The 23,420-nt window shown below is 39.1% G+C and overlaps 1 pseudogene; it reads right to left on the bottom strand.

Annotated features, from left to right (window-relative positions):
* Window positions 1-11,065: 11,065 nt before the first annotated feature.
* LOC105823768 lies at window positions 11,066-22,205 on the bottom strand (annotated as a pseudogene).
* Between the last annotated feature and the right edge of the window lie 1,215 nt (window positions 22,206-23,420).

Below are 23,420 nucleotides of genomic sequence, written 5' to 3'. Positions count from 1 at the left end.
CTCCAAAACCCAGGCTATCAACTACTTCACCAACATACCTCTGTGTTTGCTAAGTGAACAATAACAATAACAATAACAATGTTTCTTGTTTGCCGGTTGCTTTATAGGCCAGAAACATATATCATTTAAACACTATAATACTGCTTCACAATGTGTGGTGTGTATTATTCCCTTTGTCCAAGGAAGGAAAAGAGTCAGAAAGAGGTTAAGTAATATGTCAGCCTAAAGCCAGCGACTTACACTAAGCAGGCTAGGCATTGAGTGAGATTCAAGCTCGAAATTCCATTTCATTAATATCACATTATTTCTCTACTCTTAACTGCCTCTAAAAGAAAGAAAGAGAGGGGAAAAAAACAGTGAGAATAAGATGCTGTGTGTGGAGGGGGTGTATGTGTGTGTGTATTAATGTTGGTGAAACTGAAAGTGCAAGTAGGGCAGGATTATTTCAAAATAGAACTAATGCTGGGAAATCAGCTGCTTTTTTTCTTCTGAACAATAAAATCCGTTGTTTATATCATGCACACACAAAATACTTCAGGGCTATTTAGTCTTTGTGAATTAGGTATAATTTAAAGGTAAATAAAGATGAAAACTTGTTTATAAGTTAAAAAGAGGGCATTTTTCCAACTTCTTTTGATAGTTTTTTTTTTTTTTTTTTAAGACAAGTGGGTCTGAGGCTTTTCTCTAACATTTTGAATATAAATAAAAACATTGCCAGCTTTGCAACTCAGAGAAGTCTTCAAGATTCTGGGCTCCATGTCTTTTGAAATGTAAACAGCCATAAAGACAGGTTCCCTGACACCATGGGAGCATAACCCAGATGCCCATCTTGGATGTAACCACTTCTTCTCAGGGAGATAAGGAAAGGTTTATTATTCTTTCAGATGAGGACAATTAACCATGCAAAGAGCCACCTCAATTCCCAAGGAAGCATAGGATGAACCACATGAAGAAAGGTACAACAAAGTTCAGGATGTAATAGCAACTTGAGTGGCAAGTCTTCTTATGGGGCCACAGAATGGCATCGATCTTACATGTTACATACTGGCAAAAATAGTGCAATATAAAGAGTCTTACCTGTTTTGGTGTATAAATAGTGTGAACTTTCATCCTGATTTTCTAGTCATTTGCAGAATACCTATGAACATGTACTTAGTTCTGCCTACTCAATAATAAAAGAATATTCCTTCTTTTCTAAATTTTTATGGGGAGGATATTTTTTGGTAAAATTTTAAATTCACTAACAATATGAAGAAATTAATTACTACCTACCTTCCAAATACCTTTCCAGAAGAATTAAAGTTATTATCTTTAGATAAATTTGTATGTATTGTTTGAGAATAAGTTGTGGTATATATAAAATAATTCTATTTATAAAAATTATAAATCAGTAATAAAAGTAAAAGCCTAAGAGGATAGCTACTAAAATTAACAGTATTTCTGGCTCATTGATGAGACTGGAAGTTATTTTTTCTTTTTATACTTTCTTCAGTACTGTGAATTTTTTAATGACTTAATTATTTTATTATAATAAAAAACACACAGACACCAAAAAAGTAATTTTTCTTTTGAAAAATGAAATCATTTTTTCAAGAATCATTTTCTGTTAGGCATTCAGTTTTCCAATCCATTGCTCGCTTATTTGTTGGACAGATATTTCATAAGCATAGACCATACACAAAGTCTGTCATATATTAGTGTTCAATTGTGTACAGTTGAGTTATTTATATTAAGGTAGTGTAGACAGGAAAAGCTATTTAGAATGATGGATTGTCCCATTGGTTTGGACAGAAATAAGGAAATCTGATATAGTTGCAGGAGTCAATAAAGATGCTTTATCCTGTTGAGCAAATAAGGAGACAAAGCTTTATGACAATAGAAGGTGTAGCAGAGGGAATGGCCTGAAAAAAAAAACGCTTTAAAACTCCCCCCACTCTTTTTGAGAACTGAAACCTGCATTCCTGCCTCAGACAGGTGGTCAGGAGGGGCCTGGGGAATCAGCCAACCCAGGCCCTGGCACTAGCCTCCCAGGCGGGCGGCTGGTGGAGGTCACAGGCTTTGTCTTGGCAGAGATGGGACGATTAGAATAGTTAACCACAATATCCTAGAACAGAAGGACCCTCCCTTTAAAGGCTCTGTATTTCTGCTTATGTTCAGGAAATTTGGATTTTGAGACAAGAAGGTCTCTGATTTTCCTCCTTTGCCAGCAAAGTAATAAACTTCTCTTTCCTTCTCCTCAAACCACTTTTTCTTGTTCTTCTGATGAGGTCTTGAGGACAAGTGCTGAGCTTTTGGTAACAGATTTAGCTTCCCTGGCTGGGGCCCAACAGGCATCCTGGTGAAATGGCTTCCTGGAACAAGGGAGAAGCCCTGGGCCAAGACATGGGTCTTCACTGGGAGGGGTGGCTTCTTTTGGGGGTGAGATAATACGGGATCCCAGTAGCTGCTGGAGAGTGTTTTAGCTCTGGGGAAACTTGTGTCTCTGTCTCCCTGAAGTTGACACAGCCCCCACAACCTGAATTGAGTGGAGGGGAAGGAAACAGATTTGGGAAGTGTCACAATAGCCACGGCCATTTGGAAGTAAAGTCCCCTGGGACACCGAGATTCTGTTTCCATCCATTTGGCCGGGGGGCAGTTTCAGAACTTCCTGTTGGTGAGAGGCACTGTTTGCAGAGGGAAGTCTAGCAGTTAGTGGACCTTGGTGACCTGGTTTGGATTTGGAGCTCTTTTGCAGTTCTCTGGGCACAGGGTATGGGGCTAGGCTACCATTTGGGGAAGGTTTCCCAGGAAATCGGGGGACTAGATCACCCATTTGGGAAGGGTTTTTGAACCTTCCAGTTGGGGTGGAGTTTATCCCCTTTGCATTCCCATTTGTGAACCCTCTAACCCTATGGCAGGGCATTTGGGGCACTGTTGAGGTGCAGTTTAGGGTGGCATTTGTCCCCTCTGGATTCCCATTTGTTTGATAGGCTGGCATTTTGTGTTGAGAATTCTCCGTATCGTCTGTGTTTGTTTAAACAGTTTTGTTACAACGTATACAAGCTCCACCTAAAAGTCCCTTGGGAAAATTTTTGACTGGATGGTTAACTTATAGCTGCAAACCTGTGTCTAAGGAAAATGGTTTTATCATAATCCAGTGTATGCGCTAGAGTGTGAGGAAAAGTGGCTGTTAAATGAAACTTTAAATTGTACTGTGTTGTAACTGAAATTATTTTGTCAAAGGTCAGGTAAATGGGATGAGATCCCACATGGGTTGGCTTATTGGGTAGAAAATGTCTGATTTATTGGAGGCTGGACATTTCATATTTAATGGCCTAATGTGCTCTTAAAGGCCTGGGATAAAGTTAATGGTTTAGTTAAACAGATGAATTTCCCAGTGGAAGGGGGACTGGCAGGCAGGTGCTGCCACATGGTAAGGAGCTGGGAGATAAAAACCTGTTGTCCCACCCCCAGGCGTGCATGAGACAGGGCGAGGAGGTGTGCCAGCTGTGTCAGGGGAGCAGTCACAGTGCCTGTGGCTGATCTGCAGGAAGTTGCTGCAGGCTCCAGCTTGCACTGATCTGCCCCCTGTCAGAAGCCTGCAGCTGGTTCAGAGATCTGCCCTGAATGGGGAGGCTGGAGTCCAGCCTGGGGCAACTAACGCCTGCCACAGCCATCTTGACACCGGGAGGACAATGGAGTGGGTCTTAGAGAAAAACGCCTGCCACCCCACCTCCCTTCCCCAGGCATGCATCGCAACAGGGCAGGTAGGCACCTGGGCCAGAGGCCGGCAGCCAGCGGGGAAACTGCGCCTTCCCCTGTCCCCGCAGTTCCTCGCCTGGGGCAACTGTGTATTATGCTCAGCAGAATTTCCATCTGCCTTTGGTGTTTGGTCTGGAACAGGAGCAGGGTACTTAAGAAAATTTCTTCTTATTTGCATGCCGGTGCTGAGCGGGCCATCTGTGGCCTATGTGATGAGGGCGGGCTCAGGGGATCAGGGAGCCCCCATGCATTTTGTGCTCCCCCCTGCCCTCCCCACCCCCGTGTGGGTGGTAAATGTGTGATCTTGGGAGAGCTGCAGCCCATTGTTGTGTGGGAGAATCCTCATGGATTCGTTCGCCTACCCAAAGTTTTGCTCTGGCCTCTTATGAGGCACCTACATGGATCCCTTAATGGATTTGGGGAACCTCATTTGGAGAGATCCTGTTTGCAATGGACTGTTTGTGTGCTTGCCTGAATGGATTTGGTGTCAAGGAGCCCAACATCTAGGGTATCCAACCTTTTTGATGATTGGCAGTTTCACTCTGTATTAGTAGATATCTTTTCAGGCTGGGAATGATGAGAGTGTCTAAAGCTCCAAATGGGCTCCTAGTAGGAGCTGCTGGCCCAAGACAGGGCCTTTGCCATGTTCCTGTTCATGTATTCCAGCACAGAGCAAGAACAAGCCTAAGAAGATGATGGGATGACAGACATCATCAGGCCAAACAGGGGAAAACATGCCATGCTGGTAATGGATGCTGTGGACAGGCAGCTGTAGCAAGAGCTCAACAGCTCTTCCTCCTACAGCAAGGATGTCAACAAGCACCATAGCAGCATGGCCAAGCCACAGAAATCTGAGTGCAAGAAGAAAGCGACCTGGAAACCGATGGAGGCAGATGAGGCTCATACAGTCCCGTTGTTGACATGATCTAGGAGCCCACGGAACCCTGGGCATTCCACAAGGTGACTACTCCGTGGCAGTGTTGCTTCCTGCAGTCTGCACCTGGATCTACTGCACAATGTCCTGTGGTCACCCATGAACTTGAGTGAAGCTTCAGTGAGAACCTGGTGAGCCTTTTCTACATGGAGGACTCAGTGATCCCCCAGGTCATCAGGATGTTCATAGCCTCCCCTCCTCCACACAAAGCAATAATGGACATGCTTTTGAATCAGAGATAACCCAGCAAGTAAGCAAAGTCGTACATCTAGAATAAAAATTACATGCATTCTAAAATCGATGCAGAAAAGTAGAATAGGGTATTGCTGTTTGTCATTCTCTGAATAAGGATAGCCCCCAGAAGCAGGCTTAAGTTAATTAAGTCCCTAAGAAATAGTTTATGAGAGACCCTTCCTAACACCCCAAGGTAAATATGATAATATAATCATGAGTAAAAAGCAGGGTAAAGCAATATGCCAGATGAGTGGGTCAGGTACTAATCACTATGTATGAGTTGGCCTCTTTCAGATCTCCACCCCAGTTGGAAACAAAGAAGTGGAAGAAACCCTATGAAGTGCAGTAACAGCTCATACTTCATTGAAAATGTCAGAAATGAAACCTTGGGTCCATCACACCAGAGTAAAGAGGTGTCCCATGGAAGGAGAGAACCAAGCCCCCAGTGGAGGGGCCAGCCCTTAGGTAATATGAAGTAATTGTTTAAGGAAGGGGAAAAATGAAAATGCTAATATTTTTGCTAACCTTTCTTTAGTTATTTGTTCTCTCTATAGGATGGAGAGACAACTCCTTAGTGAGGATTTCCCCAGGCTATCACCTCTTCTGTTGACCTGTATTTGTCATCCTAAACCTTGTTTGGTACTGCATGTGATTTCAGAATTTGCAGAAGCTGGTCTCTTTGATCACCTATTGGGTGCTTTCTAGCCCAGGCCTGTATCAGACATTGTCTAAAAGGTGACAGTCCACTTTGCCTTGCCAATCCTCACTTTCGTAGTTATTGCTTATGCTATTTTTCTTCTGTGGTTATAAACATACTGCCAGAGCTTTGCAATGACATACATAAGTATAAACCTTCCATCTAAAACATTGCCCCCCTTTCAGCAGGAAGTAGCCTGATGACTACATTTCCCCTCCTCCCATAGATATGGAAGAGTAAAATTGACGAGGGCAATATGTATCAGAGTAGTTGCCCCTCCTCCCAAAGATATGGAAGTGTAAAATTGAGAGTGGGGAATATGTAACAGAGTAAAAGGCCTGAAAAGAAAAGGTTTAAAACTCCCCCCACTCTTTTTGAGAACTGAAACCTGCATTCCTGCCTCAGACAGGTGGTCAGGAGGGGCCTGGGGAATCAGCCAGCCCAGGCCCTGGCACTAGCCTCCCAGGTGGGCGGCTGGCAAAGGTCACAGGCTTTGTCTTGGCAGAGATGGGATGATTGGAATAGTTAATCATGATAGCCTAGAATTGAGGGGCCCTCTCTTTTAAAAGCTCTCTATTTCTGCTTATGTTCAGGAAATTTGGATTTTGAGATGAGAAGGTCTACCATTTTCCTCCTTTGCCAGCAAAGAAATAAACTTCTCTTTCCTTCTCCTCAAACCACTTGTTCTTGTTCTTCTTATGAGGTCTCAAGGACAAGTGCTGAGCTTTTGGCAACAAAGGTTGGGACTGGGTGAAATTATTATTTTATCCATGTGAAAATTTACGTCAAGTTATTTCAGGGTGTCTTATTCCATTAGTACTGCTAAAATAGAATACCATAAACTGTATGGCTTTTAAATATCTGTGACACAGACTTATTTCTGAATGTTCCGAATGCTGAGAAGTGCAATATCAAAGCACTGGCATATTTGGTGTCTGGTGGAGGCCCACTTTTGGGTTCATAGATGGTGACTTCTAGCTGTGTCCTCATGTGGTGGATGGGAAGAACTAAGGTCTTATCAGCCCCTTATAGAGACACTAATCTCATTCATGAGGACTCCACCCTCATGACCTAATCACTTTCTAAAGCCTCATTTTCTAATACTATCATATTGGGGATTAGATTTCAACATATGAATTTTAGGGTACCATAAACATTTAGCCCTTTGCACAGAATAAGTAGTGTATTGCTGGATGTTAAAAATATGACTACAATTTACACTCATGGAGTGATTAATGAGTATGTGGATTGTCCTAATCTTAAATGGTCATTTTTAGATTTAGCTATTTAACCAGGAAAGATTCCTTTTTGTGTTAAGAAGAAAAGGTTTATTAGTTGACATAAGTATGAAGTCATGGGGCATAAATTATGTGATTGTTTAGAAGAAGTAAACAGGTTCCAGTTCCCTTTTATGAATATGACATAGGTATGACAGGCCCAATAGCTTATCACAGACATGCCATGTCCCAGGGATTGGAGCTATTTACCCGCTTCCCTCACTCCAGAGAGAAGCCTACCTTTGGTCCAACTTCAAGTACAGGAAACCTTTTACAGAACCTCACTGCATTCACCTTGGGGTGAACCTTTGCTGAACAGACAGGGACTTTGCCAGAATGTAAACATATTGCATAAATGTTCCTATTTAGGTTGATGCAAAAGTAATTGCTGTTTCAGACTGTGAATTTTAAATCATTATGGCTTGGCTCAAACACATCTTTGTTAATCAAAATCGTAATCATTACAATCAACACATTTTTGCCAATGAGAAATATGTTTGTTTATTCCTGTAGCGTAAAAATCTGTGCTTCAGAATTCAACAAACTCTTGGAAAGCATTTTCTGCATCCTGTTGGTTGTGGAAGTGTTTACCCTGCAAAAAGTTGTCAAGATGCTTGAAGAGTGATATTCGGTTGGCAAGAGGTCAGGTTAATGTGGTAGATGAGGCAAAACATCATAGCCCAATTCATTCAACTTTGGAAGCATTGGTTGTGTGAAGTGTAGTTGGGCATTGTTGTGGAGAAGAATTGGGCCCTTTCCGTTGACCAATGCTGGCAGCAGGCATTGCAGTTTTTGGTGCATCTTATTGATTTGCTGAGCATACTTCTCAGATGTAATGGTTTCACTAGGATTCAGAAAGCTGTAGTGGATCAGACTGGCAGCAAACCATCAAACAGTGACCATGATTTTTTTGGTGCAAGTTTGACTTTGGGAAGTGCTTTCGAGCATATTCTCAGTCCAACCATTGAGCTGGTTGCTGCTGATTGTCGTATGAAATCCACTTTTTATCACATGTCACAGTCTGATCGACAAATGGTTGGTTGTCGTTGTGTAAAATAAGAGAACATGATACTTCAAAAGGACAATATTTTTGCTCAGCTCATGAGGCACCCACTTTATCAAGCTTTTGCACCTTTCCAATTTGCTTTAAATGCCAAACGACTGTGGAATGGTCAACGTTGAGTTCTTTGGCAACTTCTCATGTAGTTGTAAGAGGATCAGCTTCAATGATGGCTCTCATTTGGTCGTTGTCAACTTCCGATGGCTGGCCACTGTGTAACTCAACTTCAGGGCTCTCATCTCCATTGCGAAACTTCTTGAACCACCACTGCACTGTACATTCATTAGCAGTTCCTGGGTCAAATGCATTGTTGATGTTGCAAATAGTCTCTGCAAAATGGCTTTACAACCCATTTTGGACTCAAATAAGAAAATCAATTAGACTAACTGCAGACTTCTCAACTGACACCTTACAAGCCAGAAAGGACTAGAGCCCCATTCTCAGTCTTCTCAAACAGAATAATGCCCAGCCTAGAATTTTCTATCCTGAAAAACTAAGTTTCTTATATGAAGGAGAAATAAAGACCTTCTCAGACAAGCAAAGACTGAGGGAATTCATCAAGACAAGACCTGCCCTCCAGGATGTACTCAGAAGAGTGCTACACATGGATCAGTACAATAGACACCCACCAGTGTAAAATCATCCAAAAGTTAAAGGTCAAAGGCCAGATACCACAATGGCTTAAGAGAGAAAACAAAGCAACAAAGATCAACTCAACAACATGAACAGAAATCTTCCCCAATTACCAATTATTTCAATAAATGTGAATGGCTTGAACTGTCCACTAAAGAGACATAGGCTGGCCAAATGGATAAATATACACAAGCCAAATATCTACTGTCTTCAGGAAACACATCTAACCCACAAGGATGCATTCAGACTCAAGGTGAAGGGATGGAAAACAATATTCCATGTAAATGGAAAATAAAAGAAAGCTGGCACAGCAGTTCTGACTTCAGATAACTTAGTCTTCAAATCAACAAAAGTAATGAAAGACAAAGATGTTCATTATATAATGGTGAAGAGTAGAATTCAACAAGAAGACATAACAATTCTAAATATTTATACACCTAACTCAGGTACACCCAGATTCATAAAACAAATCCTACTTGATCTAAACAAAATGATAAACAGCAGCACTGTAATAGCCAGGGACTTCAACACCCCTCTGACAGAACAAGACAGATCCTCCAAACAGAAAATAAACAAAGAAACAATGGACTTAAACAGGATCCTAGAGCAAATGGACCTGACAGATATTTACAGAGCATTCTTCCCGAAAACTACTGAATATATGTTTTTCTCATCAGCTCATGGGACAACAAAAAAAGAAAACTACAGACCAATATCCCTTATGCATACAGATGCAAAAATTCTCAATAAAATCCTAGCAAGCCAAATTCAGGTGCTTATCAAAAGGTAATCCTTCATGATCAAGTGGGCTTCATCCCAGAGATGCAGGGATTGTTCAACATATGCAAATCTATAAATGTAATTCACTACATAAATAGAAGTAAAAACAAAGACCATATGATCCTCTCAATAGATGCAGAAAAAACATTCAACAAAATTCAGCACCTTTTTATGATAAGAATGCCTAACAAAATAGGCATAGATGGGACTTACCTAAAAATGATAAAAGCCATATATGACAAACCCACAGCCAACATCATACTGAATGGGGAAAAATTTCCGCTTGGAACTTGAACCAGATGTGATTGCCCTCTGTCACCACTTCTATCCAACATAATGCTGGAGGTCCTAGCCAGAGCAATCAGACAAGAGAAGGAAATCACGGGCAGCCAAATGGGGGCAGAAGAGGTCAAACTATCACTCTTTGCTGCTTGAGGAATTACAAGGAGTTTATTCTAGCTATAAGTCTTAAGCACTAGACACCTGAAAAGAATTCCTAAAATGTTAAGTTGAAGAAAAAAATTGCCTTCTAATTCATTATCTTTATAAATATGGGGCAGAATTTAGAGACCATTCCAGCCAACATCTCGGGGAACTTTATATTTGTAAATACATTTGGGATTAGACTTTGAAATCGTTATTGAAAAGCCATAATGAAAGTTAGGATGAATTTCTTGTGCCCTTTTTAGTTCCCGTTCTGATGAGAAGCCTTTCATTATTGAGATGACATATGCTATTTCTAGTAGTATTAATCACCTTCATCCTGTCATGGTAACTCTCCCATCCATGTGATATTATTTTGTTTTTAGTTTTAGCTCTTCTATTTAATCAGATTGAATAAGTCATAAATTCATACAAAATGTTAAAGGCACAAAGAATATATGATGTAAAGTTATCCTCTCATTTCTCACCTCAACTATTTGGGACCATTCCTGTTGTGACCCTGGATATTAGTTTATTTTGTATCTTTCCTGAGAAAGATAATAATATATGCACATATTCATTAATTTTTAAATTCAGTGGTAGTAATTATACACACTTTCTGTATCTTTATTTTTTTACTTATGATACATCTTAGAGACTTTCTCATATTAGTATAAATAGTGCTTTTTTATTCTAGTGACTGTAGAGTATTCCTTTGAAAATATTTTTCAAGATTTACCTTAGCAGAATGAGACTGTGTCAATTCTCCAATCACTTTCTAGCTCAGTGTCCTGTCAAACTGTTCTTCCTTGCCCACCATACAGGTGAAACAAGAACCTCATAGTTTTACTTTGCACAACTTATATTATCTGTAAAGATAAACATTTTCATTCTCATATTTTTGCCTATTTAAAAGATGTGGTGTTGCTCACTTCTCATTGATTTACAAGAGCTAATTTTAACAAATTATCTTTGCAACCATAATATAAATTCGAAATGGCTTTGTTATTTTACCATTTGTCTTTTTGCTTTACGTAAATCTTTCCTATGAATAACTTCCTTATTTGCTAACTAGTTCCCCATTCCTGTAAATGATTAATTCAGTCAAATTCAGTTTGTTTTGTAGATGTCAGGCCCTGATATTCTTTGATAATTGTTTTTTAATTTTAAATTATTCTTGAGTTAAACTACTACGACACATATACTTTTAAAATGAGCAATAGTGTTATGGTATTAAAATAAAAAAACCCTCATTTTAGAATTTCCTTTCCAAGATTCACAATCTATCAACAAAAATTATATGAGAGATCCAGTATATTATTAGCCATTTTCAGCACTGAAACTGTTGCCATGCTGATATCAAGGATCTTGGAAATCACTGAGGGTTTTTCATTTTTAATTATTGCAATCTCTTCCTTTAGTTGATGTACAGTGTCCTTTAACTTTTCATATATCTCTTTAAATTTTCATTAAACATTTCTTCTATGACCTATAAGAGGGGAAGTATATACATTTAAAAATCACCAATTTTTAATAGTCAAAGTTTTCTAATTAATAATTTCATAAGTTAAGAGCACGTTTATTTCTGTGACATCTTAGAACACTCTTTGATGAGTTTGTCCAATATTTCCAGATGACTGGGTTTGACTAATGTGAATACATATGATTTATACCTTTGTGAAATTCCCTCAGCACCGTCTCACCAGGGGTGGAGAGGAGTTATATTCCAACACAAAGAATGCCCTTTTAGAGTGAATGTAGTTTTAATTCTAATCAATGCTCAGTTACACTGAGGTAGCAGGGCCATCCTCCTCTAAGAAGTAATGGGAACTGCTGGCCCTGGATAGAACATTGGAGGTCAAGCTCCAGCTTGGGACAAAGAATGTATATTACTCTAGTTGTATAGGATGAATCAGGCAGATATGGAAACAAAGGGAACAATGTCAGAGCTTTCAGCATCCCCTATTTTGTATCAGGCCAAATCTAATACATTAAGACCAGAGGGAACTATTTCAGGTCTCTTTGATGTTTGTGCCAAGAATCCTAAGGAGTAGTGGACTAAGGTCCCATTTCATTGGGGCACAGTGAGAGCATCCTGTAATCACCACACACAGCAGCCAGCACCCTGGGGGATGTCATGTGTACTCTCCAAAGGCTAACACTACAGAGGTGCTGGAGTTTTTTAGATGTATAAACTTCGGTAAGATCCACATGTATTTAAGATTTTCGTGAAATATATACCTTTCAGGTTTTTCCTTGGAATCATGACTGTGCTTAAAATTTTGGCCCTTCCACTCTTGAGGAACCAGGGTATTGTCCATCAGATAATGCCAGGCTTCGTCCGGACTCGCATTCAAATTGTGCTCCAGCATATTTTCATGGTATCTCAGAAGACTTTCTCTATGTCTATCCATCTTATCATTCACTTGAGCTAGGTTTTCCATGAAGTTTCTCAACTGAGCCTCTATCATTTGCTGCTGTTTCTTCTGTTTCTGTCTTTGCACCAACATTTCCTTCTCAGCTGCCTCCTTCATGGCCCACTACACTGTTCCACAAACATTTTACAGAGAAAAGAAAATTATAATCTGGCCTAAGTTCTACCCTCCTGAGCATAGAGACCAAACTGATTTTGAAAAAGAAAGGGAGGTGGATGATCACGACTATCTGAATTCTCCCACTAGCCATGTCAGGAAGAGCATGTTTCAGAATGCAAAGGGAAGACACTGAGTGGTTAGATATGAAACCCCAACTCTTCACGTTGCTTTAAGATTTAGCAGATCATGTGTTCTCTAGCAGGAGGAAGCTCTTTGTGTCAGGAAAATCTTTCTGTCTGATCAAACAGAGGGCATTGGAGGAAGCTACCCACCCTTCTGAGAGCTGAGCCCTGCCCCTGTACCTGCTATGGCCTTCTCTCCAGCAGTGAGGGCTTTGTCTGACTGCAGGATGGATTCCTCCATAGCCACCTATGACTGCAGGAAGCTCTGGAGGAACTCGTTTGCCTGAGGAACCAAAAAGGAGCAAAGATCTGTCAGGTAGCAAAGACTTAGTCTTCTGATGAGAAATTTTTGTTCAGTAAAGCAAAAACTCTAACCCTGTAATTCTGCATCTGCTTAGGATGCCACAGTGCTTCTTTCCTTCCTTGGCCACAACAAAAAGTCCAAGCTCTTTGATGAGATGTGAGAACCTTCCACAGCAGCCTCCTTCCCAGATCTACACCTCCTCTCCAGGGATGCTGCCACCACCCAGGGTGCAGACAATCAGATTTACTGCAGTTCTACAAACACCGATCCTCCGTTGTTTGAAATATTTTCACATTCTTTTTCTTTTGCCTGGTTGCTGTGCTACCCTTTCCTAAGTAGCATAATATCAATGAATACTTCAGCTAAGAGTTTCCACCTCAATGCCAGAAAGATTTCCAGGTTGCCTTCTGGTTTCTTTCAGAACTTTACTGGGATATGATTAACATAATAAAAATTGTATATGCTTAAGATATACATCATGATGTTTTGATACATGTATACATTGTGAAATGATTGCTTAAAAAAAAAGCTAAGTAACATATCCATCACTTCATATAGTTACATTTTTGTGTAGTGAGAACACTTGAGATCTACTCTCTTAGTAAATTTCAAGTATTTAATACATTATTTTAACTAGAGTTGCCATGCTATAAATTAGGTGTTCAAAACTTACTTATATTATAAATGAATGTTTGTGAGTTTTGACCAATATCTCCCATTTTCCCCCACTCGCCTGCCCCTGGAAACCAACAACTCTCTATTATTATGACTTTGATTTTGTTCTTTTAAATTTCACATAAAGGTGAGTCATGTAGTATTTGTCTGTCTGTGTCTCCAGGTTCATTCATGTTTTCACAAGTAGTAGGATTTCCTTCTTTTTAAGGCTGAATAATATTTCATTATATTATATAATACATACATCTTTTTTGTTTGTTTATTTGTGGATATACACTTAGGTTGTTTCCATAGCATGGCTATTGTGAATAATGCTGCCATAAATATGAGAATACAGATATTTCTTCAAGATAGTGATTGAATTTCCTTTGGAAATGTAGCCAAAAGTCCACCAATAGCTGCTAAGAATAATGAACAAATTCAGTAAAGTTGAAGGAATAATAAATAAATTCAGTAAAGTTGACAGATAAAAAATTAATGTACAAAAATAGTTGCATTTCTCTACATTAACAAAATACTATCTACCCAAAATTAAGAAAATGAACATTTACAATAGCATCAAAAAGAGCAAAATACTTAGAAATAAGTTTAACCAAGGAGGTGAAAGAACTGTAAAGTGAAATCTATAAAATATTGATGAAAGAAATTGAAGAAGATATAAAATAAATGGAGAGATATTCAGTGTTCATGGATTGGAAGCATTAATATTGTTTAAAATATCCATACTACCCAAAGCCACCTACAGATTTAATGTAATCCCTATGAAAATTCCAATGAGATTTTTCACAGAAATAAGAAAACAATTCTAGAATTTGATAGAACCATAAAAGATCGTGAGTAGCCATATCAATCTTGAGCAACAAAAACAAAGCCAGCAGCATATTACCTGACTTCAAAGTCTGCCACAAAACAATAGTAGTAAGTAACATAACACTGGCATAAAACACACACATAGCCCAGTACCACAGAATAGAAATCCAGGAAATAAACTAACTCATATATGGCCAAATAATTTTCAACAAATGTGCCAAAAATACACCATGTGGAAAGGAGAGTGTCTTCAACATATGGCACAGGGAAAACTGAATATCCAAAAGAATGAATTGAACCCTTATATCATACACAAAAGTAAACTAAAAATGGATAAAAGATTTAAACTTAAGACCAGAAATCATAACACTCCTAAAACAAAACACAGGGGAAAAGCTCCTTGACACTAGTTTGGCAATGATTTTTTTGAATTTGACACTAAAAACACAAGAAAATAAGTACAAAAGTAAAGTGGGACTACATCAAACTCAAAGTTTCTGCACAGCAAAGGAAATGATCAACAAAATTAAAAAGTATCACACAGAATAGGAGAAAATACTTGCAAACATATATCTGATAAGAGGCTAATATCTACCATATATAGGAACTCATACAACACAATACCAAAAACAAAAACAAACAAACAAATAAACAAAAACCACAAAATAATCCAGTTTAAAAAAGGGCAAAGAACCTTAATAGACATTTCTCAAAAGAAGATGTTTCAATGGCCAGTGCCTAAGTGAAAACATCTTCAACATCCCTAAGCATGAGGAAAATGGAAATCAAAAGCACAATTGACATTATCTGACACCTGTTAGAATGATCATTATAAAACTCAAAAGATAACAATTGTCAGCAAGGATGTGGAGAAAAGAGAAACTTTGGATACGGTTGATAGGAATGTAAGTTGGTATAGTACAATGTTTCCTCAAAAGGGAAAGTTCTGAGTGTCTAACGGCTGCCAAGTACATAGATCGGCCCTATTAGCTCTACCACTTGCTGGCTGTGTCATCTTAGGCATCTTATTAGCTTCGCTACACATTACATTTCTCAACTGCATAATGTGGAAGACAGTAATACCTAATTTATATTATTATGAGAATTAAATTGATCATCCAACAAATAACCTAAAACTATATGTGGTACAGGAAGCGAATGCTCCATGTATCTGAGCTATTATGCTCATCACCATCATCATTATCATTACAATCAGCACATACCAGTATCATAACCATAATAACACTATAGCCAATTGACTAATAATTTGTCCATCTCACGTGAAATCATAACCTTCCTGAAGACAAAGTTGTTTGTTTCGTAATGTATCCTCTGTACTTAGCACAAAAGTACCTACCCCATTACTTGATAAATAAAAGAAACGATTTGTTTCACTTGAATTCTTGATTCCAAATCCTCTTTGGAAAGAAATATTTCTGGTTTCCTTAAGAGTGTCTAACTAATTGTGAATGTAAAAGCTAAAAATGTAAAGATATTGCATGTTCTGCTTTCTCTCCACAAATGGTGCTGTGGTCTTAGGTTTTCCGAAGGGGCAACAAAGACCCTCTGACTATACTCTGGTGGCCAGCCCCTGTCCCCTTACTCCTCACCTTAACTCCTTTCCTGGGCACTAGCTCATAGTCCAGTTCAACCTTTTTCTTTGCTTCTAAGTAGAGCTTGTGCCCTCCAGGAACAGAGAAAGTTCCTCTGGAAATGCTTCCCATCAGGGACTCTGAAAGACGTTTAAGTTCGGCCTGGCGATATTTGAGAGATGCCTCTTCATTCCGCAGAAAGAATTCTTCCTTCTTTTTCTCTATGGTTACCTGCCAGGGAAATACAGGGAAATCCAATAGAGAGAAGATGTTAGAAGGGAAGGTCCAGCTATGATCCTTTTATAAGAAGAAGTCTCATGGCCTCAGAATGGACTGCGATGTGGTGCAGACCAGGACTCGGAAGACTTATTTTTGTCTGTCTTCTGATTATTTCACTGTGTGATCTGTGAAAAGTCACTTAATTCCTTTGGAATTAGGCTCAATGTCTGCCAAATTATGAGGTGACACAACATGAAATTTATTGTACTTTTAGTTATAGTAGGATTATCAGGGTCTCAATGTCCAAATATGAGCAATAGAAAGTTGAATTCTTATTGGAAGTAAAATTTCCTCTGAAAACATAGATTGGTATGCATAAAAATATATACGTGGCAAAATAATCCACCAATAATGAGTTAAGTGTATTCCGAAAAGAGTACGAACCCTCTGTGCATTCTTGCAATGAAGATTTGAATATGTGAGGATTTAGGAAAAAAAAATTATTTTGTTTTTACTTGTATATTACAATCCAGCTGGGTTTTATCATTAGGAATGAAGAGAATTTTTTCCCTTTTATGTCAGTCCCAGACAGACTGAAAGGTACTTTCAGTAAACATGCCTATGTTAAGGAGAATTGAGATATCATATAACATTTCTCACCCCTTGTGTCCACACCCTGCATAGTTCCTGAGCCTGTGAATATGATGGATATAATCCTGCGATTAGACTGTGTTATGTAGCACAGGTTGACTTTAAGAAATTTAGGGTACCCTGTTGAACGTGACCTAAATCATAAGACACTTTAAGGCAGTTTTCTCCAGCTAACTTCAAAAGAGGGACTCAGAGAGATTAGAAACAGAGGATTTGATGTGCCATTGCTGGCTGCAAGATGGAGAGTGTGTCTTCAGAGCCTCCACGTGAAAACTAGGGTTGTTTGACTCCTCGTTTTCAGCTTGTGGTACCCTACGCAGAGCGCCCAGACACGCTGATGAGGACCTCTGACCTACAGGACTGTGAGCTAATAATGTGTGTTGTTTTAAGTTGCTAAACTCATGATAATTTCTTTTGGAGCAATAGAACAAAAAGTGACCATGTTTTAGAAAAAGCATGATCTGTAGGAAATAGAGCCCTTTCATTCACAGGACTCGAGGTTCCTTCGACATGGTAAAGAGATGAACTATGGGGTCACAAAGATCTAGTTTAGGTGTCATTCAGAAAGGCTGAAACCTGGAAGTTAAAATAGTACCACGAGCTGTTTGTGGAACTCCCGCTCATCGTCCCTGAAGGAGTGCTCCATGAAGGCTGCAATGGCTTCCCTCTCACAGGCTGCGTGCACGTCCAGCAGCTCCTGGAGCGTGTCCGTGGGGAGCCTCACTCGCTGGGCCATGTGCTGGCTGTAGTGGTCGGCTGCTCTCTGCACAGCGGCCGAGTTCTCAAGCTGGGCCAGAGTAGTCACTGCATTCTCCACACAAGGCACTGCTCCACTGTTGATGGCATCCACGTAGGTCACCACCAGGGTCCCCAGCCCTGAATGAGTTATGAAATTTGGGGGATAAAAGGAAAGGTTTCACTCATTGTTTTACAAGTATTGTACAACAGCATTCTAAAAAATCACAAGAGTTCTATTTCACTTGAAATTTCCCTCCTTCTCCTTCTTTTGCTTCTACTATTACTACAACTAACTACTCTTGTTTATGAATCCACCTTTTTACAGTAACGTCACTGTTGTTTCTATTCCCTTTCTCTTATCATTCTCTGACTCATCACATTACAAAAATAATTGCCGATCACTAGCAATATATTTAAGGGTTTCCTAAAAAACACTTTCCCATTTCAATAAAATTTAAAAAGTATATTAGACAGGCAAAGTCAATTATGTCATTTGTGGGTCCTAGTTCTGAATGTAAATGCAGGTCCCTTTGTAAAAAAAAAATCAACAAACACCCACATAGGGAAAGAGACTCATGCTTTCCAGTGACAATGTTTCCCTCTCTTAGGTTCTTGGTCTTTGCATCGGTAAAGATATATAAACAGAATTTTATGTTTTGATTTTTTCTGGAAATTAGAATCTAGCTGGTCTTCTGGCACTTCTTCAATATGTTTTCAGAGTTTTTTGTCACTTGTTGAGCAAAGAAAAAGCACTTCTGCTTTGGAAAGAAATGGTTGATACACTCTCTAGGCATGTTAGAATTTTGGATTTGGGGATTCTTGCCTGTAGAAGTAGAAAAGAGTGAATATTGAAAACCAGCTTTCAGGCAAGGCTGACAATTTTCATTTCCAGGGTTCCTTCTATCACTATAGTCTCCTGACTCTCTGCGAATCCCCTTTTGTCCAACCAAGCAATCGACCTAATGCTAATCTACCCGAGGCATGGGAAATCCATTTCTGCACAAAGCAGAGTCAAGGAGGGGCTTCTGGAGAGGAGGGGAAGGTATCCAACACAAGCGAATAAATTATATGTGGTTTCCTCAGCCCTTGAATGATATCTGGGAGATTGATTGTATATTAAATGTTTGTTGCATTATTGATTAATTAAAATGTAGTAAGTCCTAGCACTCTGGGAGGCCGAGGAGGGCGGATTGTTTGAGCTCAGGAGTTCGAAACCAGCCTGAGCAAGAGCAAGATCCCATCTCTACTAAAAATAGAAAGAAATTAATCAGACAACTAAAAATATATACAGAAAAAATTAGCCGGGCATGGTGGCGCATGCCTGTAGTCCCAGCTACTCTGGAGGCTGAGGCAGGAGGATCACTTGAGCCCAGGAGTTTGAGGTTGCTGTGAGCTAGACTGACGCCACAGCACTCTAGCCCAGGCAACACAGCGAGACTCTGTCTCAAGAAAAAGAAAAAAAAAATAGTAAGAAGTACAGTTTACTTTTTAAATTATATATATTCATAGTACATAATATAGTGTTTTCATGTCCATGCACACAGTGAAATTATTACTATAAGTATGTAAATTATATATTTATCACCTTTCATAGTTACATTTTTTTCTCTTTTATGGTAAGAGAACCTACAGTGAACTTTCTTTGGAAATTTTTAATATCTAACATAGTATAATATTACAAACTATGTTCCTTTTACAGTGCATTAGGTCTCTAGACCTACTCATGCTATGAAACTGCAGGTTTGTGCACTTCAACAAGGACCTCTGAATTGTCTCCCTCATCCTGCCCCTGGTAACCACCATTCTACTCTCTGTTTCTATGTGATTTTTAGATTCCATATAAAAGTCAAGTTATTTTTCTTTCTTTGTCTGGCTTGTTTTACAAAACATAATGTATTTTTTAAAATTTTACTATCCCCATGCTAGAAATGAAATGTCTGCTTAAAAATAAAATATGCTAGAAACATGGACATGATGATGTTGGGGAAAATGTCAGAAAGAGACAGAAAATAGCCAGGTAAGTACAGAAAAACCTTTCATCAGAACAGAAAGAAAAATTACACAGTATGGATGTGGTTAGGAATTCTTTTAGTAAAATTCTCTGAATACTATAGTTCCCTAAATGAAACTGGGAGACCTTAGCATTTCTCTAACAAGGTTACACTGGACTTGATCGTGTCTTGCAGAGGGATTCTGCGACATGCACTCATTGTTCAAAATATGCATGTGAAAGGCTGAATAAATGATTGAATAAATAAAAATAAATGTTTTTCTCACCATCATCAGATAGTCACTCTCCTGAATGTGATCTAGGTAATAAATTTATAATATCGAAAGAATGACGCATTGTGTATGGATGCAGAATTCAGAAGTTGATATTGCAAGGAAAGTAAAATGAAGGATTTTTTGGCAGCATTACTGAAAGGATATGGAAATGTTATTACTGGTCCATTTAGTGTATAAAATTCTGCCTTGGAAGGATGTAACTATACAGGCATTAGTAAAATATAGGGTGTGAAATATGTTTTAGAAATTAGGTTAAATACTTCCTGTGTGATTATTCGTTTACCACTTTTGTATCTAATGAACTATGTTTCTTGAAATAGAACAGAAGGGTCACTGATTGAGTCTCACAGTATGTGGGCCTTAGGAAGTGATAGCACTGATTATAACCAAAAATAGTTTTTCATGGTACTCATTGGTCTAAAATCATTTGGTACAATAGTGGGCCCTAAATTTCCTCAGTGAGTTTAAACCCCTGCCATTGGAGATGTTCACGTAATCATAACCACTAAAACATGGCCACTTGTCACCAGTCACCGTTAGTATGGGCTTCAACAGTTTCACAAACATTTTTGTTCAAGTGTTGAGTGACAGGGCTTAACTGATTTCACACTCCTACTGAACATTCCCCTACCGAGGTCATGCTCTGATACCTGGAATCAGCTTCAAGACATTCTCCAGCTACTCATCTTCTGTGATTGGATGTCCATCTAATTCCAGCTCCAGGGTGAAATCCCGTACAATACAAACAAAGTCTGGGAAGAATCTTACAAACTCAGTGGAGTTCTCTACTTCATCAGGTCCTGGGCAGGACTTTTCCCTGATTAGCTCTCTTAGCTCGGTCATATAGCTGGCATCTTAGCTAAGGAAGGAGCAGCACCCTAAACCACCATATCCAGAGCTCGCTTAGAAACAGGTTTCATGAAAATTCCTTTTACACATTGCCTTCTACCCCATCTTCCCTCCTAATACATGACACTGAGTGACACCCACACACACACAAAGAAACAGTGTCAATCATAATTAATCTAGATTGTTAAATAAAACACGGCAATTTCGTTCCTGTAAGGATACTGCAGCTGCTCCAGGGCCTGGTGGATAGTGGTGTTCATGTTGTAGACAAAGGTGCTGCTCAGAAGCACAGCCAGGACAAAGATCCATGAGTCAATCTCAGGGTCAATGTAGAGATAAAGAAAAATAAAAATGGAGGCCACTGTTTAGATATAGCCTAGTGCCATCTGCTCATATCCATGCACCCAAAACTTAAGTCATTCTGGTTTTCCTGAAATGAGGACACATGCTTGTCAGCTTGATTCAGTGAAATGAAACCAATCAACTCTAAACAAACAAACAGTCCTGCTTGCCCCCCCAAATAATGTTTTCATATATAATAGCCAGCCTCAAATAGTCTAAACACTTCTTCCTTTATGCTTTATAAACTGTGCTGTAATTGCTGTAAGGAGAGCTTCCTACTGCTTGAAGTCGCCGGGATCATTCATGGTCTCTACTTTTGTATGACAATAAACTTAAACATTTTTCCTAACTTGATCTGATTTTATTACTCACACTAGAAAGTGTATTATAGTTGGAACTTAAGAGTCTATTCTTTAGTCATTCAATTGTTCATGCACTGTTTTAGCTGTAGTAGTATTTATAGCTGAACAGGTCAAGGGATATACATTTGGAAGATATTATTAAATTCAAACCATATTTTTTGCCATTTACATTGACCACTTTCAGGACTTTATTTCTTTTAGCTATAAAAAGAGACAATTGACACTGTCAATGTGTAAAATATTTAATACAGTACCTTGAACATAGCAGGTGTGAAGTAATCAGTGGGCAATAATTCCTTTGTAAATTGTCTCAGTCATTGGCTATATTAGGGCTTCAAATGTTATTCAACTGAATTCACCAACAATTCCTCAGCCACATACAAAATATAGACACTGTATTTGGTTATGTGGATGTGGATTTCCACAGGACAGTCCTTAACCTCAAGAAGATGACTTTCTGGAGTGGCAGATAAACATGTCACCAGATAAATAAACCAAGATGCTAAACTCTGCCAGGATTGGAGCCAGAGGTATAATATAAAAAACAAAACAAAACAAACAAACAAACAAAACCAACAATTAAAACAAAAAGTGGAAGATGGGGAGGGAAGGCAAATCTGTAGGCACCAGTATTCTGTGAGTTCAAAGTAAGAAGCAACAGTGTCTAACAGGGTACGATGGCAATAGGCTGAAAATAGTTGGGGTGTTAAAGAGTGGATAAAATGAGGATGTCTCTTTTATAAAAGAGCTGGTGTTCCCTTTTGAAGGTGTTCTTCTGGTTTGATTCTTCATATTTCTGGAGTTCTTTTCTGATTCCTTCCCATCTGGAGCAGTTGTTGCTGCTTACCTTTGGATTTTTGTTTAGATAATGACACAGTCCATGGTGTTGGTTTGGGAACCTGAGAGACAACTAAGCATTGCTTTGAAACCCTGATAAAAGCAGAGCTGTGCTTATAGGACTTCAGAGGGAAGAGAAAAGTAATGAAGTAATTGTAGTGTTGCTATCTGATGGCTGTTTGGACAACGTGCAGATTCTTCTACTCTGTCAGCCTGTGGGTATCATTTTCAGTGAGATTTTGATCCTCATATAAAGAGCATTGTTTTATTGCAGCAGAAGTAGCCTGAATGAATAGAAGAACTATTGCGGAAATGAGAGTTTTGCATGACTCTGGCATTTTCTTTATAATTTTAAGCACAGTAATCGTGCAGGGAGAAATGGTGTGACTTCATTTGTGGGTAGTTATGGGTGAGAAGCTGGAGAAACACAGAGCCCATGGGTTGTCCCGTCCCTCCGAGGGAAAAGGGCAGCAGACTCAGACAATTGCTCATGTCCTTTCTGATTCAGTGAATCCTTTATGCACTTGTTGCTAATTGCATTCTTTATTTTGAGAGCCCTAGAGATCAGGGAAAACGGTGAGAATGTGGTAAATTTGGGCCCTATTGGAGGGCAGCTCATGTGTTTAATGAACCCACACGTGATGTTTATGTGGTGGGTTTTGTGATTGAAACTAAAGATGATGAAGAAGACCAAGCACTGAGATCGAGAGGAGCTAAACTAAAGTAAATGGGCAATTTCAACTTCATGATTATATAAAAAGTTCTGCGGTAGCAGTGACAGTGTGGTGACATGGAAACACAAAGAGGGTCACCACGTGCAGTCTTGGGAAGTCAGGGAATGGGATATCTTAAGCAGCAGCAGTGGTTGGTTGGCAAATAAGGATTCAGGGTGAGGAATCACAGTTGTTTTAAGAAGTCTGTGTTCCGTGTGCAAAGGCCCACAGGCAAGAGAACATGCCCAGTTTGTGAAACTACAAGGAGTTCATTCTAGCTACAAGTCTTAAGTACCAGACAGCTGAAAACAATTCCTAAAATGTTGAGTTTAAGAAAATATTTCCTTCTAATTCATCATCATTAAATGTGGGGCAGAATTTAGAGACCATTTCCAGTAGACATCCCAGGGGAGTCTGTATCTAAAATACATTTGGGAATAAACTTTGAAATCCTTATTGAAAGGCCATGATAAAAACAAAATTAGGATGCATGTCTTGTGCTCTTTCTAGTTCCCTGTTCTGATGAGCAGATGTTTCCTGTTGAGCT

Source organism: Propithecus coquereli, unplaced genomic scaffold, assembly GCF_000956105.1.
Source record: "Propithecus coquereli isolate 6110/MARCELLA unplaced genomic scaffold, Pcoq_1.0 Scaffold7, whole genome shotgun sequence".
NCBI classification, from domain to species: domain Eukaryota; kingdom Metazoa; phylum Chordata; class Mammalia; order Primates; family Indriidae; genus Propithecus; species Propithecus coquereli.
Note: the sequence above shows the minus strand (reverse complement) of the source record. Positions and strands in the feature narration are given on the sequence as shown.